This window comes from Haematobia irritans, chromosome 5 (assembly GCF_050003625.1).
Source record: "Haematobia irritans isolate KBUSLIRL chromosome 5, ASM5000362v1, whole genome shotgun sequence".
NCBI classification, from domain to species: domain Eukaryota; kingdom Metazoa; phylum Arthropoda; class Insecta; order Diptera; family Muscidae; genus Haematobia; species Haematobia irritans.
This window is the reverse complement of record NC_134401.1, coordinates 64,825,108-64,831,165: the sequence shown is the minus strand read 5'-3', so window position 1 is coordinate 64,831,165 and position 6,058 is coordinate 64,825,108.

The window sequence follows — 6,058 nt, the reverse complement described above, 5'->3', positions numbered from 1 at the left end:
TACACAGAAAAAAAGTGTCTCGTAAATTTAATAAGATTTTTACAATAATTTATTACAAGAATTTTCCAGAATTTTAGTTCATTTTTCGTATCTTCAACGAAAATTAACTACTCGAAAGGAAATTTTACAAATTCTTAGTAGCAATCGTTTAGTTCATGGCCTACAAAATACGATGGAAATTTCCTTAAAAAATTTGCGGCTAAACTCGAACTTAATACCCACCTTAATGCATAGTACAGAGATCTTTATCGGCATAGTGGAATGTGATTAATGTAAAGATGATGTTACTTGAATTTTGTTGTGTATACATGAGTTGTTTTTATTTTTGTTCATTTAGTGGTTTGTGTGTGTGTTTGTTATTCGCGGATGGTTTATTTGGCTGGATGAGGTGTTGTTTTCAATAAAGGCACATGTGTTTGTTGTTGTTGTTGTAGGAATGTTTTGGCTTTGCTTGGTTTAGAAAAAAGTTATTAAGAAGAATGTATTGAATTTTTTATTATTCAACGTAAAAAATGAATATTCAATTCCAGATGAATTTGGAAAATTTTTGTTATATCTCAGCGTATAGTTTATTCATAAATTGGTAAGTATTTTTTTAATATGACTTTCTTTTAAAAAGAATATTTTTTATGTATATTATTATTTGTTAATTAATTTTTTTGGAAACCAGAATAATGTTTTTCTTTGTTGTAAAAACATTAGTTAATTTCAGAGCAACTCCAGATGGGTTTGAACAAATTTAAAAAACAGAGAATTGGTAAGTTTTCTTTTAAAAATTGGCTTTCTTTCAACTAGAATATTTAGGTTTTTATGACCTTTTTATCATCAAAATTATACACTGAAAAAAAGCATACTCGGTTCCAAAGATTTTGTCTTTACTTTAAAAAATTTGGTATTGATTCCGAGCCAAAGAAGCGGAGAATACAAGTAAGGATACTTTTAAGACACAATTCTCTTTTAAATTTAGGTTTTGTGTACTTGCTTCTAGGAAGCAAATTTTAATTTTTCGCTTTCTCAGCTTTTTTTCTTCATATGCTATCAAACTCCTTTAAAAACGAGTTAATAGCAACTTTATTTTCTAAATTAAGACTCGACTTCCAGTAGAAATTATGCTATGTTTGAAGTAAAAAACTTCTTTAAAATAAAGTTTTGAAAAACATGTCCTATATTTGAACGATTTTTTGCTTTGTAGTCAAGATGCAAAAAGACAACAAATTTAAAGACAATTTCATTAAATTTAAAGACTTTTTCTGAATTATTAAAGTCAAGTTGACCTTAGCCTATAAATTTTTTCTTTCATGTTAAGATACCCATTTTTAAGTCAATCACTTAATTATAAGGACAATACGACTTCATTGAAAAGTTTATCGACTTTTGGAAAAGGAAAATAACTTTATTTTAGAGAAATGCGTCTTCTATGCTAAGCAAAATTTGTATTCGTATTTTAAAGACATGAAATCTTTGACCTCACGACAATATTTTTTTCAGTGTAGGTTTTTAATACCTTATTTTAGTATTTCTTTAATCAAATTTTTTGGAAACCAATGTAATATTTTTAATGTAAAAACAAATATTTAATTTCAGAATAACCCCTTAAAAACTTGGACAAATTTTTAGTACTCCTTTGCCTGTAATTTAATAGTGAATTGGTAAGGATTCTTTAACTTTCTTTTAACCCTGGACAGTCATCCTTATTTTTTGTACATTAACGTCATCCTTCGTCATATTGACTACGGCTGATTTCAAGACGCTATAATTTTCATCGTGAGCGAAAAAGTGAACCAAACTTGAATTTATTTTCTTATTCAATTTGGTTTTAAGTAGTATAAAACAAAAATCCAATAGACTAAAATGCATTTTAAATCGAAAATGAAATTACGTGTCGTCATTTTGACGGATGATGGCTGTCTAGGGATATCAAGAATATTTGGTTTTTTATGCATATTATTATTTTTTTCATTAGATTTTTTGAAAACCTATTTAATATAAAAAATAAATAAAAGTCAATAGTTTTTCAAGCTTAAGATCTTCGTTTCCTTTATTTTTTTATTTTTAATCCATTATTCCTGATATTTCGCAATTTTCACTGAATTGCTTCATCAGAGGGTTATTTGATATATGAGACAATGATCACAAAACAATTATTATTATAATGGAGCATCACTGCTCTCGGTGCAATAGATAAAGTAGACGAGAGCAGTGATGCTCCATTATAATAATAATTGTTTTGTGATCATTGTCTCATATATCAAATAACCCTCTGAAGAAGCAATTCAGTGAAAATTGCGAAATATCAGGAATAATGGATTAAAAATAAAAAATAAAGGAAACGAAGATCTTAAGCTTGAAAAACTATTGACTTTTATTAAAAGAAAAAGATCGAATAAAACACCAAGAAACATAAAAAATAAATATTTAATTTCAGAGTAACCCAAATAAATTTGGACAACTTTTTATATTTCCCCTCAGCGTACAATTTAATAGAGAATTGGCAAGTCTTATTTATTTTATTATATCTTTCACATCGATAACAACACAGTTTTATGAGTTTATTTAGAATACTTCATTATTTCTCTAATTGTTTCAGGTACAAATTTTATGAGATACGTTTTCCAAAGAAAAGTTGAATTTCTTACACCATTTGATAAAATGTCCCAAATATGGTAAGTTACAAGCTAAAATGCAGAATTAAAAATAATATTTAATTACATCCCAGCAAAAAAAGCGTCGCCAAAAAAGTAATGAAAATGTTCTTTTTGGATCCGGAAGTGGTGCAAAATTGACGCAGAAGCGATGAATTTAACATGGGCTTGTCATAGGATGGAAGTCCTCCATTTCAACTGCCGGTGCAGTGAATTTGCATCACTTCTTTAGGTGTGATCCGAATTCAATGTTTTGGAAGTAAATTAAAAAATTCTGTGATATTTTGTCAAATAAAAAATTTTTATAATTTTTAATGGATTCTAACGCTTGTCGGAAATGTTTCAAAAATTCACATTTTTTTCAGATTGGATTCAGCATTTTTTTTCGACAAAATTTAAATGATTTGTACCATTTTATGAATTCTTACTCTGTTTTTAACCTAATTTAAAGAAAAAAGATAAAATTACCCATTAAAAGTATGAAAAAACCAATATATAAAAAATTGAATTAAAAGGACTTCCTGGGTAGTTAAAATAAAGAACATTATTGGGAGTGCATCTTCTGGAAGTGCTTTTAAAGTTGTGCCTTTGGAAGAACTTCCAAATTTTTTTGCTGGGATGGTGTTAATTTTTAACAATTTTCATTATTGTTTCCATTTTTTCCAGCAAGATATGTAAAAAAATTAGCTACGATGAATAAAAAAGGATAAGTCAAAATGTCCAAACAGCGGGTTCAAATGAACTACTCTCTGTTCCACGTGGTCATAATTTATATTCACAAAAAACATTGTATTAAGAACTTTCAGTTAGTTTTTATAATAAAGTACTTTTGCTTAAAGAAAGTTTAATTTTAATGTATAAAATTTTTCATAATAGTAAAACGGTTTGTTGTTCCTTTAATTATTTAATTTCTCTGTACTGTGGAATGATTGATTTAAAAATAGCTTAGCCGTCGACATTTTAAAGAGACTGTTAACCAATTTTTATTATCGGGTTTCCCACAAAATAAGCAAGTAAACCAAAATAATACTGACTTTTTAACTTGGTAGGGGAATATAAATCTTATGGTGTTGTAAAAATGAACTAAACTACAATGTTATAGATGAACTAAAATTTAAGAAAATTATAAACTAGACAAGTTGAAAAAAATCTTAAGGGCTAAATCATGGTCAATATTACTACAGTTTAGTTCATTTTGCAATGGAAAAGGGTTCACTGTTTTTTCAGTGTATGCAAGCCAAATCGGGGGATCGGTTTATATGAGGGCTATATATAATTATGTGTGTCTGATATGGACCAATTTTTGCACGGTTGTTACAGACCATATACTAACACCATGTTTATTTTGCGTACTTATCTGGTAGTTTGCAACAAGTGAGATGCCCCAACCTTTGTCACTAAAAACAGGCAAGAGGTTTTGGACATCACCTTGGCCTCGCAAGAACTGAATGAAATGATATCTGAGTGGCATGTTTTAAGTGAACACAGCTTCTCAGATCATCGCTACATCAGTTTCAAATTTGATGTTCATACCACCAAGACCATATTTCCGCCAAATGTTAGGAAAGCTGACTGGAATAGGTATAGGGAATCGTTCAATATGATGACACCGGAAATACCAGAGACAAATATGAGCACTGTGCAAGTTATCGAACACGCAGTGGAGAGGATTACTAAGGCCTTCAACATTTCACTGAAAGCTGCATGCCCTAAAGGGAAGCCAAGGGGGAGAAATCGACCACCATGGTGGTCTACGGAGTTAGGTAATATGAGGAAATCGTGCAGGAAACTCTTTAACAAAGCAAAGTCCACCAGAGCTCCTGTGGATTGGGACGCTTACAAGAAGAATCTGAGAGGATACAAGCGAGAACTGAGAAAGGCTCAGCATAACTCTTGGAATGATTACTGCAGCAGCATTGAGAATACGTCCGAGGCTTCCAGACTACGGAAGGTGCTAGCATCCACGAGCTCCGCTCCAGGTTTCATTAAAACATCGGAGGGCAATTGGACAACCTCCAGTGAGGAGACGCTGGAGGTACTATTGGACACACATTTTCCCGGAAATCAGACGGTTGAACCATGCACTGGCGGTTCCACAGTGGCTCAGCGGTCGTTTCCTATCGAGGAAATTGTATCAGAATCCAGAATAAAATGGGCGTTAAATAGCTTTGGATCATTCAAATCCCCCGGACCTGATGGAATTACTCCGGCGGAGTTAAAAGCGGTGGCTGACAGAATTATCCCCTGGTTGTCGGCGATATATATAGGATGTATCAACTTAGCATATATTCCACGAAAGTGGAGAGAATCAAAAGTCGTTTTCATACCTAAAGCGGGAAAAGCCTCTCACTCGAATGCGAAGGATTTCCGACCAATCAGCTTATCATCATTCCTACTTAAGACTCTGGAGAGGATGATAGATATTTATCTTAGAACTAGCGTCGATTCAAGTTTGCTCTCGAAACGACAACATGCATACTCGAAAGGTAGGTCTACTGAGACCGCATTACATGAACTAGTCAGCTTTATTGAAAGCTCACTATCTGTCAAAGAATACACAATCGTGGCATTTCTAGACATCGAAGGGGCGTTCAATAACGTCCATCCGAGCTCGATATTAAATGGACTGACAACTCTGAATGTTGATCCAGGTATACTTAGGCTGTTAGACGAACTTCTAAGGAAGAGACGCATTTCAGCCACACTAGGACAAGCAAACATACAAAGGTATGTGAACAGAGGCACTCCCCAAGGAGGAGTTCTATCACCTCTTCTTTGGAATGCTATAAACGACCTTCTGGTTTCCCTAGAAAAAGAAAGGATACAAGTGGTGGCATACGCAGATGATGTGGCGCTAGCAGTCAGGGGAAAATTCCCATCAACAGTTAGAGATATTATACAGAGAGCCCTCCGGATGACTGAGAAATGGGCGAAAGATAATGGTCTTGGGGTAAATCCTGCAAAGACAGAAATAGTCATGTACTGCAAAGATCGCAAAACTCCCACGGTTAGGCGCATTTCCTTAGGGGGTATTGAAATTCCCTTTAGGGAGTGTGCAAAATACCTTGGCGTTATTTTGGACAGGAAGCTGAACTATAAGCTTAATATTGAAGAAAGGGCGAGGAAAGCAACGGTAGCTTTATACTCGTGCAAAAAGGGAATAGGGAAAAAGTGGGGACTAAAACCAAAAATTGTACATTGGCTATACACGGCAGTGGTTAGACCTATAATGCTATATGGTGTTGTAGTCTGGTGGCCGGCACTTCACCAGCCGACAAGTTTAGACAAAGTTCAGCGTATGGCGTGCTTGTGTATCTCAGGTGCATTCAGCAAGACAGGAACAAACTCCCTTAATGTCATACTGCATCTATTGCCTTTAGACATTTTGGCCAAACAGTCAGCTGCAACAACGGCTG